This window comes from Serinus canaria, chromosome 8 (assembly GCF_022539315.1).
Source record: "Serinus canaria isolate serCan28SL12 chromosome 8, serCan2020, whole genome shotgun sequence".
Lineage (NCBI taxonomy): Eukaryota > Metazoa > Chordata > Aves > Passeriformes > Fringillidae > Serinus > Serinus canaria.
In genome coordinates this window covers 6,191,665-6,212,108 of record NC_066322.1, presented here as the reverse complement: position 1 = coordinate 6,212,108, position 20,444 = coordinate 6,191,665, and the positions used below count along the sequence as shown (strand labels likewise).

At 38.7% G+C, this 20,444-nt stretch overlaps 1 long non-coding RNA gene across 1 annotated transcript; it reads right to left on the bottom strand.

The window, feature by feature from the left end:
• Positions 1 to 6,569: 6,569 nt before the first annotated feature.
• LOC108961800 (uncharacterized) lies at positions 6,570 to 20,444 on the bottom strand. The gene is made up of 4 exons (XR_007778035.1): positions 19,459 to 20,444; positions 15,841 to 16,029; positions 8,499 to 8,598; positions 6,570 to 7,864 (listed from the first exon to the last, which is right to left on the bottom strand). It is a non-coding gene; the product is annotated as an uncharacterized LOC108961800 (long non-coding RNA).

The window sequence follows — 20,444 nt, the reverse complement described above, 5'->3', positions numbered from 1 at the left end:
ACATGGATGCTTCTAAGAAGTCTAAAATTATAATGTTCATTTGAATAACCTATCAATTAGCCAGCCACATAATGACAACATCTAATGGTACAATTGAAGTATTTGAATTTAATATACCATTTTCATAATGCTACAATATGAAACACATGATGGAATCCACAAGTTAGGCTTAATTTATTCCTGGCAATGTAATGATTTTGCACTGGAGACACTAAAAGAGAGAAATCATTTTGGGTACATATCATAAATATTGAGAACACCAGCTCCCTTGGAGCACAGAGAAGTTCCCAAACATTTCAAAAAGGTTTATATGTTTTTGGGTACTTTCTATAAATGGAAAGCCTGAGGGGAGACAGAACAGCTCTATCTAGTTTCTACCATGCTGAGAAAACTAAATGGTAAATTACTTTGAAGATTGCCTACCTCAGACTTTTCCTTAGAGATTTCTCACAGGTCTAGGCTCTGGATCTTTGCAGTATAATTTGAGAAGTTATTAAAGGAGTTGGAAAACAGTTGAAATCTAACTTTTGGGCTTTCACAGTAGTATTGTTTTCTTGAATTTCTCAATGTTCAGAACAATCTGCAACATCCTCTGCCTATAGCAAGAGAATCACACAAGGAAGGCAGCATTACTTTCTTGTTTGCCAATAACCTTTTCTGCCTTTTCTGTTAAAAACCACAAGCCCTCCCACAGCCTCTAGCCTTCCATGGCCACCATGAACTTAATCACTAACATTTTTAGTTTCAATTTATACTTCAAACCCAGCAAAATTCCCTGGTGGGAAAGCTCACACATCTCTCCCACCTGTGTCACACACAGTGTCAGTATTTCCTAGATTGCCATGTACCAGGATGTACCCAGAAGCACAATTACAGATATTTTTCATCACCCACTTATGTCAGTCATGGGCAGTAATAGGAAGTATTATGGCAAGTGAAATTTTGTCCAATTTTGCCTCCTACTCATAAGTTTTCTTCAGTTAATGTAGTGGAGATTAAATACCAGGAGATCCTAAATGGTCATTTATGACCATGGTAAAACAGTGAGAGTCATTTTTTAAGATGAGTAGAACTCTAAGTGTTGGGTCTGGCTTTCCTGAGATGTCTTTAAAATATTTTTAGAGCTAAAAATGCTTTTTGTAGAGCAATTGAAGCTCCACGCTGTTCTTTTTAAGAACAGAGAAAAACCTGATCAAAGTACAATCAGATAAAACATCTGATTTATTTTCTCTCTTTACTGTTCTGGGGAATGACAGAATTAAAATATCCATGTTTGACATGTGAACAAACTGTACCACATCCAAAATACTTCATTTGGGAAAGACATAAAAAACACCCCCTGAGAATAAGACAGCATCTTGTAGGGGACCTGTTTGTTTGATAAAATACTAAGAAACATCTTAATTGGTAGTCTGAAATAAAATAAAAAGGGGCATATTGACTTGACATCAAAAATTCATTTTAGAAGGAAGGAAGTGAGCACCAGAGCTGAGATGACAAACATGATTTTATAAGATCAAAGTGTCTTTAAGGCCATAAAATGAAAGAAAACCTGGTTATTAACGCATTCATTTGCTTCTAAACGCTGTTATACAAATATATTTCTGGGAATCCAGTGCCTAAAAAGTAATGTGTGAATAAGTCAATACTTATTTTTCTGCACTGATACATAGGCAAAGCTCGAGCTGTTTGTGAGGGGAGGAACAGGGTTTCATGCATAGTATTCAGCAGTGCTCCCACTTACAGGAAGACTCATCATCCAGCCTGATTAGTTTACAGGAACTGAAGCAAACAACAGTCTGTGTTTTCTTACATATTTTATGACTATTTTCATATAAGCAAAAATCAGACTTTGCCCTTGTTATGGAAATTTTAGAGCAAATAGAGAATTACAGCCTCTTGTTTAATCTAACTCTTCTGCAAGCTTGGCTTCACTCAGTCACTTGTGAATATTTCTGAGTTGTATTTGATATATGAACTTATTTTTCTATGAGATTTGTTGCCACTTAGTGTGATATTCAAGGTCAACACTGCAAATGTATTTGTAAATGAAAGTTTCTGGTTTGGCTGAATTGAAGAAAACACTTGAAAGACCTCAAGTGTTTTCTGTCTCTAAACAAACATGGGAGGCCTCATTTGCATAGTCAGAGAAAAAATTATTTTCCCCCCCCCAAATTTGTGTTAATTTGCTTGCAATTTTCCTTTTTTTCACAAACTTTATTCTCTCAATTAAAGTTGCTGATGTGTCTAAATTAACAAGTCTTATTATATTCATAAATGGGGCAAATTTGAGCTCACCTCTGAAATGCAAAGCAAAGCTCTGCCACACCACATTTTCATCTGCTTTCCAGAAAGGCAGGGATTATTCTGTAGCACTGAAGCTCTGCTTTCATGGTGGGAAGGAATTCTGGATTTTACACTGTTTGCTGGCTGTGCACAACAGAAGAATAGACAATACCATCTGAGCTTGGGACAATTAACAGGATGTCTTTAGAATATTTTTATTACGTTAATCTTTTCTTTTGCTTGAGCCAGCACTCCCCTCGAGAGGAAGAGAAATGATGCTGAGACAACTTACTATTGCAAATTAATTGTATGGTCCATTTCCCAAGCATTTAATTTGGCCACAGCAACCTGTTTAACTCAAATGAGTTGTCAAAAAGTGACACAAAAGAGAGGCCAAGTTCTTTAGAGGTGGCCAGTAATTTTACAGGATGAAGGGAAATGGCTGGCATTGCTGCTTTCCTCCAAGTAAAGCCTCTTCTAAACAGGGTGAGGGAAAATCAAGTGATTTGGCCTCACCAAGATTCATGCTACTTGAGACCTTTCAGAAATGTTGAACTCTGGACTGGAACAGAAAATAGCAAAACCACAGGAAACATAAAGGAAAAAAGTGTAGCATTTCTTATTTCTCCTAACAGATACATCTGACAATTGTTTTGGAATTGGGATAGGTGCACCTGCTCCAGTCTGAGCCACCTACATGCAAGGCAGGTCTCTCCACCTGCATGAGAGAAGAGGCTGATACATGAGATCTCTTCTGCTTCAAAGTCAGCAAGGTCTGATCTGATCCTTTCCAGCATGGCTGGTGTTTTCATTCCTAGCTCTGGTATTTTCAAGTATTTCCATGTGTGTAGCCCCTGCCTGAGACCACTCTTGGTATGTGGACCTCTGTGATTAAACCATCCTGGATTCCTTAACCCATTGCTTCCAGTTTTCCCAGCCTCCTGCCTGGGTGCCTCTCTCACAGCTGTATGGATTTCAGCTTTTCAAAGTACAGTTTGATTCATTCCCTCAACACAGGAACTTATCTTCAGCATAAATATTTTTGGAACCACAAAGGTATAATTTTATAGTTAAATAATCACATTTTCCTGGGAAAGCTTCGAGGCAGTGGGTAATGCAGATTAGGATTTGGCACTTTGTCAGACTCTCAAGGAATCTCTGTTTCACTGGCAATATTTACTGTTCAGGAAGCAACACTTAAAACTTTCTTTGCCATAGAAGAAGGTGATCTATCACGTCAAAGACAAATTCCACCAGCCTGGTCACTCTCTATAATGATGTATCCCTCTTCCATGAAGCAGATATAACCAAATACTTCTGATAAGGAATTACTCTTTGAGACTAGGGCATAGATGCTTCAGTTATAGGGAGTAGAAGACTAATAGACACGAATAAAAATTTGGAATGGATGGAATACTTATAATGCATTTTGAAGAGAACCAGTTCCCTTTTTGTTTGCGTGTCCTAGAGATGACTTCTTTTCAGATAATTACTTTTCATAAGTTTAGATTCCAGAGAAGTATGATTCACAGAAGTGCAGGGATTCCTTTTACTAAGCTGACCTTGAAGAACAGATCTGTTTCATTCTGTCTCTTCTTTCCTGCCTCCTCTTATCACTCTGGAGCAGCCAGAGCCATCAGTGATGTTCCCTCTGCAGGCTCCGTGCTCCAGCCAGCTCCACTGCCCTGCAGAGGGTGGCCAGGAGCAAAGCTCTTTGCAGGGTCTGGGCACAAACTCCTTCTAAATGTCACTCAAAACCCCTAATCTGATTCTTGGTACCAGATATCCATTCATTTATTAAGCAAAAACACAGCAGACAACTAATGCTGCACTTTTTCTGTTATTTAAACCTGCTGCTAACAATGAGGAAGATGATGTCATTCCCTGGATGTGACAAAGGACTAATATTATATGCAGTAAAAACAATGAGTCAACAGTTTCTATTCCCTTGAGGTCAAACCATTCAGCAGTTTTGAAAGTAGACTGTTCTTTTTTGTGTACAGAGCTTGTTGTCTATTAACACAAAATGTGTAAAATCAAGATATAATTTGAAAATTTTTTTTTTCCTTTCAAGGGGAATTTTTTAAACCAAAAGGCAAATTGAAATATCTTGCAACATAAACCAACAGATATTTTTTCCCCCACATAGACTAATTGTAAAATTGCAAAAGTCTTTTCTTTTTTAGGTCAAAGATACATTATCCATGTTAAGTAATTATTTGTATGATCCTGAGAGGCACTTTGCAGTTCCCTGTAACAGGAGATTGAACTGTGAATATTAATGCATAACTAAATAAAATGAAATTTTCTGGAGATATTTTGTAATGATCTGAAGATAAGAAAGACCTTTAACATGAAAATGTGTTTTGATAGACAACTGAAAGTAAGGAATCTAACAATGAAAACTTCCCAGATTTTCTGGCATAGATGAGGAATTGACCAAATCCTGACCACCTCTAACCACAGCTGCACCTAGCTCAGGCTAGTGCAAGAAATGTTGTGTTCATATAGATCTTTCCTTCAGCAACTCAAACCTTTGTGGAGGATTATTATCCTGCTCATACAGACTGTGAAACTGCAGCCCAGAGAAGTGACAGCTCAAGGTCATTTAAAAGTCAGGAGAGTTTGGAAGAGAACTCAGATTTCTCAATCCCTGCCCAGCACTCTGCCCACTGGGCTCCAATGCCTGATTAAGCTCCTCTTCCAAACTGGAGAGAATTTAACAATTTTGAGGAGTTTCAATTCATAATGTTGTTGCTTTTAATAATTTTATTTGGTGGAAAAATAGACTTGCCTAATTATATGAGCTCCAAGTGCCAGGGAATCCTAGGCCAGCTGCAGTCTCCATTCCTGTTATCCTTGCAGACCAAATCCAGAGACAGGAGAGCAAACTGGATTACATCTAGATGGGCTTTTATGTAGGAAAAAATACCATCTTGCCTGCATTGACACTATCTGACCATGTTTTAGATTAAAATGAGCCTTAGAGTGGAATAAATAATATTCATCATTCTGACAATTAATTGAAATGAAATCTTAGACTCTGAATCCCAAGGAATTTGCTCTGGCATGCTGTCAAAGTGCTGGATAAAATCTTTTAAGCTTATGCTGACCACTTCAGCATGTCACCTAAAATAACTGCAAATGGCTTCAGGCATAGCCTGTCCAGTAGGTCCCAGGCCCATGTGATTACTTACCCAAAATGTGGAGGAGTACATCTGGCAGCCCAGCTGGTCAGTGTCCTGACAGATTTATTGGAGAAGGAAATGCAGGAGGCATGGCTCAGGCTGATCTTCAAACTCTCTGTCCTCTGATGCTTAAGGAACTCTTACCTTTTCAAGTATTTCATAGAATATTTAAACCAAATTTCTAAGACCTAAAGACATCTCAGTTGTTTTGGGTGTTCTGTTACACTGCTCAAGTGAGACCAGAAAGCTTGTTAGAGCACTTCAGTGGAAACACAGACATTTCCACTAACAATTGCTCTTATAAGAAACATCAGAGAGATTGCAGAAAAGGCAAAATAAAGAGACTAAAGCAACTTACAGAATTTCCTCTGGATGTCTCAAGTTAATTGCAAATCCTGTGGCCTGGTATTTTCACTTCCACAGTCATGATTAAAGGCACTGTGATTTTGATGTCATGTAAAGAGGGATGAAATAAATTTCCCATATGAAATTAAGAGACTCCTTTTCAAGCTGTGTCATATTTTTGCAGGCAACATTTCTTACTGCCTCATGAAAGCCAAAATCTGAATGTACTGCAGGAAGAGTCACACATGCTGCAGTCATGGAGGTATGCTGACTCCAACGATACACGAAAATATAAATATATTTAAGTTATTATTGTCTATTTAATAGACTTAGGAACTACAAATAAAAACACAGACTCATATCCTAGTGTGTTCCAAGAAAGGAGCTTCACCTTATCTTTGTTTTTACAGCTCTCATCCCAGCAATCAGCTGTGAAAACTTGCATAAGTATTCTCAGTATGATTAAAGCTGCTCCTTTGTTAAACAGTTAAACAAGTTAAAACTAGGGACATAGATTCCTATTCAGGAAAATAGTGAAGAACTTATCTAAAATTAAACATATCTTAGCATTACTTTGTAGATCAAACCTTGCTTAAGCAGGTGACACTTCCAAAAAAGACTGTAACAAGGCTACCCCAATGCAAAGGAATACTAATATCAGGAGGCATCAGCAGGATTATAATTTCAAAATTTTGTAGGTATGACATGTGGAAAAACTACTTCTGTTCAATGTTTGCTTGAGTGTCTGCACAAAAATTTAAGACCAGTAGCATTTAAAATTTATAAATGAAAATATTTTCTTAATGTTAAATAATAAAGACAGAATACAATAAAAAGTTTTATCATGAAACTGCAAAACAAATCATTAGGTTTTGGATTAGTTTATGTATGTGCTTGTCACATCTTATTAGATGTTTTTATTAGATCTGTTAGTAGGTCAGTCCTTTATTAGATGTTGCAGTGTCTGTTTAGAACCTCACCCATAACTATCATTGCAACAAATCATTGTATACAATATAGCATCAGTACAGCATTGTATTATTGATCTGCAACACTATCACAAATATGAATTTAGCTATGGTCCATGGGTCAATGTTTTTCATTTGTTTCACAGTTCTACTGTTACATTTCTCATCTATTAAGGCAGGCAAGAATGTTTCATAATATTTAAAAAAAATCCATTGAGCTGGAAGGCTTTTCTAGAGAACAAAATCTCTGTCTTATTTTCTCTCCCCTGGTAATTTTCTATTATTGGAAGAACAAGAAAGAAACTTAATACTAATTTTAATCTATTTTCCCTGGCGAAACAAAGTAAGAAATCGGCACAGCATGAACAATATGTTACCTGTGTTCTGTCAGTTTGTGCTCTCTATGGAGAATAGGCTGGCACACAAAATTTGAAATGGTGATTGGATTCCTCTTCTGAACAGATCCATATCCCCCTCCAGGAGGGACCTGGGGTGAGCCCTGGCTGGGTCAGTAACTTCCCTGGGTGCACAGAAAGGTCTGAAGCCCACACTCTTTAAGAGAAATGGGGAGAGAAGCTCTGAGAGGGGCCTTGACACACACTGTCTGCAGCTGCAGAGCTGAGGGTCAACCCACATCCCACATCCTGGGAGCAGCAGCAGGAACAGATTCCTCATTCCACACCAAGGTTGGAGGCAATGTGTTCCTGAAAAAGGCTGGTTTGGGCATGTAGGATGGAGAACAGATCTGTCCCTGAATCCTAAAGTTAGACAAGTATGCCTAGAGCAGCTTCAGCTACGTGGCTATGGTGGGTGGGCTTTCTTATTGAGCTGAAGAAATAGGGAAAGATTTTGCCTGGGATTATTTATTTTCTTGCAGAATACACAATCTGCCCTATCAGTTAGATGGAATTATTACCCACTCACAGCAACCTTTACAGCTAGAATGGTATTACTCATTCTCCTTAACAGAAACCTAATACTGTGGTTTTGGTGGCACACTGAAAACTTATTTTGATCTGCGTTGTGTTTCACATGGCAATGCATTGTCTCCTTCCTGATCTTGGATTACAGTCCATACTGAAAAAAAAAAACGAAAAAAAAATAAAGAGATTAAAAGTTTAAGTTGATTTATATGTAAATGTTGTGGCCTTCCTATAATGAGTCAGCTTTTCCCCTATAAGTCATGCTAAGCACTAGTTTGTAAATGATCTATTTTCCCTTGCAAATGCTGCATTATGTACAAGAATAAAATATTGCTTTTTAAACAGGAGTGGATGTTATCACTTCAAATGTGCTTATATGTACTTCCTGTGCTGAGCTCCAGCCCAGCAATAACAATACCACAATGACCAGAATGTATAATCTATAATGTGGCCCTGTGTAAATCAAGCCCCCGCTGAGCAGTCACACACATCCTGCAGGATACCACTGCCATCCTCGATTGCTTCCTGCATCTGCAGGAGGATTACTGAGCCAGGCTCAACTGGCTCCTAACCCACAACACTGCAAGGCACCTCCTCCCAGGAAGACTCAGACATAAACCTGAAGGAGGTTTTGGTCATGATTGCTTCAATGGGAAACCAGAAAATCAGTTTTGATCTTTTGAAAATACTTATGGGATTTCCAATAAAAGCAGAAAATTGTTGCAAATACTGCAAGGGAGAGTATTCAGGATTTCAACTCAGTTGTTAAATTGCTAAGTAATGCATACCTGGAGTTTCCACATCACGGAGACTTAGATGTATGATCTTAGATACTCTGTCATTCATTCCCTTCAGAATATAGCACAATTATTCCTCTGTGCAAGATATCTGAAAAGTAAAAATTTTTGAAAGAATTGTGCAAAGTCAAAGAAAAAGCAAAGTCCAAACTAAACCAGAAATATGTAATTTAATTGCAAGGCACATTGCAGCCATACACTCAGAACAATCTTTCAGGAATACTCTGCCAATGTCAGTGTCATGATTCAGTTAGTTCAAGCTAACTCAACAGACTGACTCAGAAATCAAACCTGCTTGACCTGTTCATGACTTTATATTTTTAGTTAGTTCTCAGATTAGACACTGACTTTTTCAAACAGGTGTTGAAACCAACACAAAGTTTCAAAATACTGTAAACCACTTTTACATATAATTTTTAGATAGGATCCTTAGAAACAAAATAGGTGGCCATTGTGTTATTTGCCAACTTTTATAACTGGAATAAGCTTCTAACTCTCATTCTACTTTGTAACTGTGAGACAAACCATCTTTGCTGGGTATACATAATTTCCCATTATGTATTTTCCATATACTGATCCCTTACTAGCCAGAAGAATTTTAGTATGTTTTAAAATAATAATGTAGCAATTTAGAGGAAACATTATGCAAACCCTGTTATTTTTCTCTTTCTGATACAGGCCTAGCAAAGAGAGATTCTAGCTGGAGGCAAGTCAATGCACTGCTTGTCTGAATAGTATTTTAAGGTATCCCTTTTTCTTGCTGCTTTGGGTACAAAAATATGTAACGAATAAATGATTCAAACTTTATTTCTCCACTGCAGAAGCTGACAGGGAGTATTTCTTGTGCTAGCACAAATACCTGGATTGCAGAGGCCACTGAGGGGAGCAGGGCAAGGGTGCAAGAAGCACTGTGTGGCCAAGGGTAGCTGAAAAACTGACACACACCTTCTGAGGGGCATGGCCAAGGCCTGCTGCACTTCTGGGACATAAAAATCAGTTGCAAACAACTTTTCCCTGGAAGTTTTATTGTCTTTTCTGTACTGGACATGTGACATCTCACATTCCCTGTTACTGCCTTGTACCTTCTCTAGTTTGATCCTTTCTAGAAAGATGCTCAGAAACTTGAGCATCTGTGCAGGTCCCTCTGTAAGCACTTCATACTCTTTGGAATTAATAATCAGATTAGCACAGGACAGGGAGCCTGGCTACCCCTGGTTCTAGGAAAAACTCAGGAAATTTGGGTCTGATGTGACATAGCCACTCCAGGGAAAGTGGAAGCTGTCTTGGCTGAAGTTGTGGATGAACCATTCTGCTTGTCAGGATTCAGACTGATTCCTGCTGAAGTGACCAGATAAAAACATAAGACACATGCCAGTGCTGGCACAGGTAACCCTGCTAGGAAATACACAGCTCTTCATCAGCCTGTCTGCTAAACCCTGAGCTGCCTCTTCATTTCTGTGCAGGATTTGGAACAGTCACAGGTGTGTGGATGCTGCTCTCACTCAGCAGACAGACCCACCTTAGCTCACACAAGTGGTTTAAAAAAAGAGCTGCAAACATGTGGTATTTGGCTCATGAAATAATTATTAATTCTTTAATGACGCAGATACTTGAGTCAGTTACAAAAACCAGACAGAATTATCCAATTGTTTTTGCCTTATTTGTTGCAAACTTCTTAGCTGTGGCACCACCTTGTGGACATTGCTATGTGGAGTGAGAACTCGACCGGTGGCAACAAGAGCAAGCAAACCAGGCATTTTGGGAAAACAGCTGTGGTCACACATGGTTTGCTAAAGGAGAGTAAAATAACTACATTTTAAAAACTATTCCTCAAACTCCACCTACGAAGTAAAATATAAAATAAATATCATAATTAGTTTGCTCAGTTGTCTTTGCAGCTTTTACCAACTCTTCTGCCTGCCAGCCAAGAGGAGAGGCAGTCTCCAGAATTACTTTTGTTCCTTCTCAATTGACTAAGCAGCATCACCCACACCCCAGTTCTGTTCTTGCTGTACATGCAGACATGACTTTTACACCTACCCCAAGCAACAAGACTTGCAAAGTCAAAATCATAATACTGAATGCTTGGAGAAAACCTTGGGTCCCACTCCATAAATGTAAAGTCAACAGTGAGATTGGTGTCCAAGCTAAGCCAAAAGAAAAACAATCTGACAAAGATAAACTGGGGGATCTTTTAAATGCTTGCTGAAACACAAGCCAAACAAAAATAAATACAAATTCCACTCTCTTGGCCATTAGATTCTCAGAACCATTTGCAGCTGAGGTGACAGGGGGTTCCTGTTATGAACTCTCTTATCAGCTGTGGGCAAAGCAGGAAAGCACAGGGGAGCCAGGATTTCTAACACAAGATCTCCAAGCTGAGTGCAGCAAACATTCTCTCTGGGTGTGTCTGTCTGAGCAAACTTGGGGAGCATGAAATACAACATTGAATTGCATTTCTGTTTCTCTCTCTTCAATAACATACAACCTGGGGCTTGCAGTAGCATAAAGTGCAGGAGGAGATGAAGACTTGGAGCAATCTCAGACTTGCTAAAATGAAATACTGAGCACAGCATCCAGGGAAGCCAATTCCTGCCCAGTGGAGCTCATCCCTCACTCTAGAACAGACACTACTTTTGTTGCAGCTGATGTCCTTCCTCTGCAAACAGCAGCATTGTACCTGTTTTATGAAAGAACAGAGAGCAAAATGTCATCTTTTTTTTCTTTATTATAAAATGAAAATATCTTCTAAAATACAACAATGACAGCACTACTTTTACAATTCAGATATTTACAAAATGTTTTTTAGAAATGAATTTTTATTTTCTCTGTTCTTCATCTCAAAAAGATGAAAGAGTTTATGCTGGTATTTTTTTTTCCTTTGGCATATTCATACAGTAAACATTAAAGTTATTTTATTTTTTGTGCTTGGAAATTCCTTAGTATAAGTGCAGTGTTTTGAAAAAAATATAGAGCTTTTAAACTCTTGGTGATTATTCTCAGAGATCAACTATTGAAAACTATTGTTTTCAATTCAACTTAAATATTTGTTTTGGAAAAAAATCAGGCATTGGCTACCCCTCACTCACACTGAGTGCAGATATTGTCTTTCTCCTTAGGCACCATTAATGTAATTTTGTTCCCCATTGCAATTAGTTGCATAATGCATCCTCATTAATGGCTCTGGATGTATCTGCATGGAAGTTTTCATGTTCCACAGAATTGCAGAAGCAGTTACTGTAAACATGGGGTGAGTGACACAGAAAAGACTGAACCAAGTTTATTCTTATCCAGAACTCAGTTTTAAAAAATATCTTTTTTTTTTTTTTTTAGCACATGAAAATATCATATTTGTGTCCATCACATCCAGCTTATTTGCTGTCAGAAAAGAAGCTAAGAAACTGTGAGGCAAAAATAACCTTAAATGTCCAAAATGGTACTTTTTCCACAGACTTGGAACTCTCTTGAATATTTTAATTATCTCTTTCCTAATAGCCAACAAAATATCATGTCACTAGATTAAAATAATTTTCTTTGCATTTCTGCTAGAACTGATTTCTTGCTGAATTAGCACATCAACTCCAAAACCAATTTCCACAGCATCAGTGACCTTATGCCACTTTATGTCTTACAGCAGCAAGAGAGAAATGGTTTCAGGGGGCTGTAACAGTTTAAAATTATTCAGTATAAATCCACTTGTTGAACTGGTACATGCAGGACACAAAGCCCTGAAATTATGTTGCTAACCTGTATGGCCTAAAGTCAGATTTCTGCATTTTTAAAGGCTGCACAAACTGACCCAGAGCTGTGCTGGGTATTATCAGAAAATGGGATGGAACAGGCAGAAATCTGGAACAGGCTGGAAAATCCTGGGGGAGAGAGAATGAATGAGGAAGCAGCAGCACCCCCAGGATGAGATCATGGGGGACACAGCCCTCTGTGGGAACAAAGGGAGGAGTGGAGAAAGGGACCAAACCCTACACATGAACTCCATGAACATTTCAGGGGGCTCCTTTCATAAGAGGAGAATTTTCCAGGTGAAATTCAGGAAGTTTGCAAAAAAAGATGGATAAACCCAGACTCTCCAAGCCCAAATGCAGAGCCAGTTTGGTCTTCATAAAAACTAAGTGCACAGCTCTCTAGCAATCAAAAGACAAGGTAATATTATTATGTTATTTAATACTTTTTACAGGGAATGAAGGTTGCATAAGCCTCTATGCTTATTAGATATTAGATTTAATTTCCTGTATTACTGAGAAATGGGTGACTTGGAGCTCAGCCAGCCTGGATAGATATAATAGGTCACACATTTATAAAAGGAAACCAGTACAAGTAGGAACTGCTGCTAGAGGTGTCAATTTAAAGCAATGCTCTCCCTCCAAAAGCCCCATCCCACACAGGACAGAGCAGACTGAATCAGAGATCTGCTGTAAAAACATTAAGTCAGGGGAAAGTGGTGCAGAGACAGCAACCAATGACTAAGTACATTTGACCTTCATGTGCTATTTTCTTCTGAAGTCTTAATTTTGTGGTTTCCCAATGGGCTCATCCCCAGCAAAATTTGATGTCCTGTAATAATTATCACAGATGTTGTTTATACATTTATGCCTTAGTATAAATAATAAGTAATAAGCACATAGTATGTGCTTATTACTGAAGTAATATGTCAAAATAGATTGTAATTTGTTAATATCAGTACTAGAAAGGAAAGAAAGTGTGGAACAAACAAGCAAATAAATTCTGCACTGTAAAGCACCAAGTATTAATTTCTAGATAAAAATATATGTTAAGATTGTACAGAGCAAGATTAAACTAAAATAAACACGTTCAGATAGGGAGAGGTTGTTACCATCTGCAGTCCAGCTGAAGTGAGAGAACATTATGGGTATTCAGTGTCATTAAGACCCAAGTAATTTCTATTTTGTATTTTCAAGTGAAATATCACTCTGATGAGACATTCAGAGTGCTTAGCAGCTCCCAGGATGCCTTTTCTGGGCCTCAGCCATCTGGATGAATTTCTGGGGTCAGAGCCTTTGCTCTCCTTAGGATTCCTCCACAGTGGAGCTGCAGCTAAAACACTGACAAGACACAAGCAAACTGCCTCAAACATTCCCAGTCTGGAAGCGTCTCCAGGGATCACTGAGCCCAAGCCCAGCTCAAAGCTGGATTACCCAGGGCAGGGTGCTCGGGACCTTGCTCAGCTGAGCTTGAAGTTTCTTCAATGATGTCAACTTTCAAACCTCCCTGGGCAGCCACAGGACAGATGCTCCTCTTGCCCACCCCCATGGCCCTTTCCTGCCATCCATCCAGCATGTTCAAGTCCTTCCTGCTGTGGGGAGCCCAGAACTGGGCACAGCACTCCCCCTGAAGCCTCAGCAGTGCTGGGCAAAGGGGAATGATCACCTCCTTTGACTTCCTAGCAATGCTCTTCTTAATGCAGCCCAGGATGCTGCTGGGCCTCTCTGCCCATACAGATGTTTACAGATATAACAGAATTTTAAGGACATAAATGAGTTATGTATTTCCAGGCTCTGCTCTATATCAAGGAAATACAAACTATATTATTTTGCTAATACATGTTTTATGTCAGTATCAGGGATTGTATTTATGCTCTCATTACATGATTTCCTAAATAACTGGCCCATTAAAACCATTGTTTGGGATGATTACACAGTGCTTTGTAAAAACATCTGTGCACAGATTTCTAAAGGTAACTCTGAAAATCTCTAAATGCAGACCAAGGTATGTTCATAGGAATGAAGGCATCTTGGAAACTGCAATTCTAGAAGACAGGAATTCTCAATTTCATTGTGTTGTTAATGTTAAGATCTAAAGATAGCAGATTAATTAGTATTATATTTAACTCACAGATAACCTTTTGTAGCAGTAACATCCAGCTTATAAACTTCCACAGTTTCCAAAAGCACTCCACACTGTTTCAGAAGCCAAAAATCCAGCTCTCCCTAATGTATTCCTGAGAACCTTTCACTTCCTCTGCAGCTGCCACAGTGTAACTGTGGACAATACCCTTATGTATTGACAACACACAAATTTTCTGTGGAAAAAGGTCCATAGACCTTCCAGTGGGTCCTCAGGCAGTCTAAAGCAATGAGATGGTCTATCAGATTTGTTTGTCTTGGCAAGGAAGACAGCAACCTTGTTCTTGAAAAATCTACATTTAGTTCCCCATCTATAAACAATTTTCATCAGTTCTTCCATCTGCAGTATAAGTCTTTGTTTGGCAAACAATTTGCAATGTTTCTTGTTACACATGTCAAATTGTTTCTGTTCTGCATGAGCTGTAATGACTTAAAGGACCAAAGTTCCATGTGGTGGAAGGAGTTTGTCCCCTCTGAATCCAGGGGTACCTTTACTGCCCTGGTTGGTCCGTGATTTCTTTGCATTTTTTACAGTCTGTGACTGCAGAAAACAGGAATAAAATTCCTTCTCATTAGTGACATAGCAGTACATGAGCCAACACACAGTCTAGCTAATGTCCTTTTACCTTCTGGAATAGTTTAAAGCAGGATGCAAAATATTCTTGCAAAAATATACAAAGTCCTTTCCATCCACTTTCCTGTAAAGCTATGCCAAAAGCCCTGGGAAAGCCTTTTGACTCCAGCCTACATGCTCAAAAGAAATCTGGGAGACTGGCAAAAACCCACAATATAATTAGGACAATGCTGGGACCCAGATTAACATCATGGAAAGCAAACACCTTTCACACCACTCCCAGCTCTCACATATCCATGCTTAAGGGAAATTAAAATTCAGATGCTCACGAGCAGAGCAGCTCTTCCCAAAACAACACTGGACTGGCCCAGGTGGCCACAACCTGCACAATTTTTCATGGACTGACTTTCAAACTGCCTCATGGCTGCCTCAGTCTCAGAGATGTTGAATATCTTTCTCAGCTTTTTCCAATGCAGACCAGATGTTCTATTGTGATAATTCTCTCATGGGCCTTTTCCATTTTGACTCTCCATCAGCTAGGGATCCAAAGAGACATTACTTGAAAAACAGGAACCATAAAAGAGCCAGGAACTTATAAATTAAAACATAAACATTAATTTGTTTTCCAAAATACAGATGTCTTTTGTCAGTTCAAGCCTTGATCTCTCCACCAGTTAAAGGCAGCAGTTGTTCTGTGGAGGCATGCACTGGAAATTAGCCAACGGGCATTAACTTTTGGTTCTGATTGAACTGAGGAAAATTTGAAACAGAAACACAGAATTAAAAGTTGTGATAGCAATTATTGCCTGATACCATTTGAAAATGCTCATGACAATACCAGAAGAAGTGTCCTGCCATAAGGACCTGTAAATTACAGAACCTTTTTGGACGAGGCTCAGGAGAGATTTGGGGTGTCCTTGGTGACAGCAGGGGTCTGTCCTTCTCCTCTCCTGGCTGACACAGCACAGGGACCAGGATCCATCCCTGGGGAAGTGCATCCTGGGGGGTGACTGGTGCAATGGGGTCACAGCAATGTGCCACCAGCACTGCTCTGGACAAAGGGACTGGGCTGGAAGAGGAAGGGACAAAAGACAGAGACAGCTTTAAAGGAACAATTTTATACACTACGAACACAAGTGCTCAAGGTTCAGCTGTATAGATTTAGTTTTGTATTGACATAACACATCAAGGCTTGTTTTCAAATGGCCCCTGAAAATCTGTCTTTTTTAATGCTAAATCACTTGGTGTATCAGTATTATTACATCTCTTAACTCTTTATCTCAACAAAATCTTGAGAATATTTAAAATAGCAGAAAGACTACAGGCAACCAAAGAAAACATCTATAAAAATGTGCATAATAAAGAGATAAGGACAAAAAATTACTTTCTTTTTTTAAATGACCTACATGTGAACTCATTTTTCATCTTTAAAAAGTAGCAATTCACAAGTCACACCTCTTCATTCCCTTTGAAATCAATTTTATACACCTACACAATTCTTCTGACAGAGGATTACTGCAGGTTTACACTCAAACTTTGAGTTTCTAGTTCTGCAGTATTTTCTTGAAAAAAGTCTATGAGAGATAAATACTACTCTGCAACTTTTAGCAAGGGACCCTGAGCAACTGAACATTTTATTGTCCCTAAGAAGGGAAGGTACAACAAATTGCTCTTCTTGATGAGACCAATTCCCTTCCTTCTCACATATGCATAAACAAACACCTGTAATTTATAATCCAATCCAATCCAAGAAGTATCACTGAATGATACCCTTTTCTTCTACTCCTTCAGAGACTTTGCTTTTACCAATAATTACTTTTTCTAGAGCCTTCTGCTCAGAATAAGGCAATAGTCTGTCCTTTACACCAAGACTTCACCTTCCTCTGTACTACAATGCACTCACCTGCTGGAGCAGGGATTGAGCAGCCCTTATTCCCTCCCTTGACACTGCTGGAATGAATCCTTGTTTTCCAACACTCTTTCATGACAAGCTTTACATCTTCATTTTCTTTTCCTAGGCTGCAGCTCCTCCAGATTTCCCACCATACTAATACCTGTCTGTACTCCTCTTGCTGAACTGTTCATGCTTTATTATTTAATGCAGGGAATTCTAAGTAGCTGTTCCCACTTCATCTGCTCTTCCCTTGAGGGGTCAACCAGCATCTACTGTTCTCTGTCTCCTGAGGAAGAAACAACTTCCACAGAAAGGAACTGCAAAGATCCTTTCATGGCTTCACTTCACACTATGAAAGATTTTGATTGCACATGCTGGTTCCAGCAGAATTTGCTCTCAGGTAAAAATTGTAGTCCTGTGAATTGCTAAAGTTTTAATATTCTCTTCCTTAAGGAAAAGACTGAGGTAACAATTTGGAATATACATCTTTCTCAAAGGTTTTGCACTGGTTCAGACAGTTCATCAAAGATGCTCTTCATCAAAAATGTAGAATTCTGTTCCAAAAGAATATGAGAAGTAAAAATAATCAGATATTTCTGTGAATTTTTTAGTAATATACCGAAAATGTGCATTTATAGTTGTACCTGTTGGCTTATTAAGAAAGGTGATTTTTTCAGATCTATATATGTTACAAATGAGCTTTTTATGAAATTCCCAGACTACAGAATGATGCAAATTTAATTATTTCAATATGAAAGAAACAGTTATTTTAAACTTAAACTGTGAAGTGGCAGATGCACACTCACTTCTAAGGATAATTTTAAATAGTAAAATCTATTGCAACTGGTATGTCTTAAAAGTGAAGATTTCATCCAGACTACTGCTGGTAAGGACTAAGAAATTATTTCCTGGCTTTGCAATGACCAAATTCTGAACTTCTGCCTCTGTTAATGCCCTTGCTCAGTCAGACACTCACATGTAGGAATAGCAACCCCTGTCCTGCTCCCATCAAAGGGGCTGCAGTGACACCCTGTGCCCATGCCAGAGTCCTCTTTACTCTTGGCATCCCTTCCAAATAAGCCACTCGAACAGAACTTTCCCTGCATACACCACCTGAAGTGGCCACAGTTGCAGTGGGAGGTGTTTCTGACAGAGGCACTTCTGCCAACCTTTCCCTAGATGTCGCCACATTTTCTGCCTCCTCCATCACAGCCTTCATTACTACACGGAAAACTATCACGAAGGTTCCTACTTTCTGCTCAGGGAAGAAACAGAAAACTATCATAGAGCAACCCAATTTCTTCAGAGCAACAAAAAGACATTCTAATTATATAAATGCATTACTCTATTTAAAAGAATATATCTAATATATCCCACCAAGGTCATGCTGAAACCTGAAAATAGCTTTTATCACAGGCTTGTTTTCACACTCTTTTTACTTCCTACTAAGTGTTGACTCACTGAGTCTGGAGTTGCTGACCTCATCCCCTACTTTGTGCTGAAACAAACAATCTCCCTAAGGATATTTCCAAAGTTTCCAGATTCAGTTTTCATGCACTTTGTTATTCTTTCTCTCTTAACAATTTTTTTCCAAGGATGTCCTTCTGCCCTTACATGATTTTGCCACTTACAGACTCATCTGTACTATCCAAGAGCTACAGGAAACTATTTTGGGAACTGAAGGCAGGATTCAGGCTTGTGTTTTAGCTGATTTGGACTTAAAACAGGGTTCGGAGGGCACCATCCTTAGTTCCACCCCAGTGTTGATACCTCTCTGCAATTCACAATTTCTTCCTGTGGAAATGGTCTTTGGGAAGCACATCCTGATTTCTACACATGAATGAAGCTTCCATGTTGTCCAGAAATATGAAGCTTCTCCAGTTTGTTGCAAAAATTACCAAAATATCTCCATATTTTCTAAGTATTTCAAATTTCAGTTGTGCTGAAGTCGTCATTGGTTGGTTGTCCACAAGATGGGGCTTCTACAACAGAGATCTTTATACCCAAATCTAAGATTCTGATGTAAAACCCATGAATGGCACCATAGTTGACAGAAACATCCTCTGAAATTTTGGCACAGGAATGGTCCTCACTGCATTCCTCATTTCTCATGTAAAAACAACAACTCCTCAGGAAATCAAAACAGCAGCTAGTGATTTTATCTTGTCCTTAACCCTTGCACAGTGCTGGTGTACAGCTTGTAAGCCAGAGGCAAAATGCTCCACTGCAATCACCCTGTGTCTTGCAGAGATTCGGTGCAGTCCCCCAAGTCTAAAGGAGAGTTTGTGGAATAGCACACAGACCAAAACACCAAATGGTGTGCCTGTGGCTTTGGAGACATCTTCTAAGTCAATATGCAGCCTTCAGAATTTCAGAAGCAGCCTGCAAGTCCACTGCTAAGATGATAATGCCTCCAAATAAAAGTTAAAGTAGCTCCAGAGTGTGCAATTTTTGTAAACTTAACTGAAAGAGGGAACAGTTTGCTGTCACAAAAACTAGCTGTAGGCATGCACTTCACAATAAATGAAAAGAAGAATAATTTATTCTTAGACACAAAAATTTCTAAACATTATAAAAAAAAAAAAAATTACAGACTTACAGTACCTTTAGCTGTCTTGGTTCACTGTGGTGTTTGTTTAAACAGTATGTTCTGCTAAAAAAAAAAAAGGCCTTTTTCCTCTTTTGTCATGTAAGTAAGCAAGCAAGATTTTCATGTCTTATAGGAATTTCCACACAACCAAAATCAGAACAGACTAAGGAATTGTACAATTACCTTCTTGTATTCCTTTTACTGTCAGAGGTTTAATTTATGATAATTTCTGTTTTCTGCATGATATAGTTGTTTTCTAGAATTTTTTTTCAGGAAGCACAGTAGTGTTTGAGCATGCAAAAGCAAATACTGGTACAAATTTCCAGCCTGTCCCTCCAAGAGGAGGCTGTACAAACACAGACTAATCAAAAAGCAAAACTAAATGTTAAGAAGAAACATTTCTGGCCAGAGGATAAAGTGAATTTCCCAAGGGCAGTCATTCACAACCACCTGATACTTTTAGTACAAAATCTTCAATGGCTCCTTCTCACATTCCTTCTGTTCAGTCTCCAGTAACTTGTCTGCTGCAGTCCAGGCAGCTAAGCTGTCACAGACCAGAGCTTCAACAGGAAGTGCAGAACAGTACCCTTCAGAATAATCATCTGGAGAAGCATAAAATAAGAAAGTGTGAGTAGGCAGGAATTACATGGAGAAGGATAGGGAGTGACAGGAGCTACAAACTGCAGGCAACGGTGTGTTAAGAAAAGTAAGGACACTAAATTAGATCATTTTTGTACCCACTAAATAATATTCCTTTGTTAAACACTGAGGTTTTAACTGGATCACTCTGTGCAGCTTGAGGTGCCATGCTCACTAGAAAAGGGGACCAAAGAAGGAGGCTGCAGGACAGTGAAACATCTCAGAGAAATACAAATCATGATCCATAAGGAAAAACTGAAACACTGTAAGTGTTTCCAGATATCTAAAATTGCTTTAACAATACAAACAGAACACATAATAAACAGTTTGACTTACAGCAACCTTCGGAAATTTTGTGAAG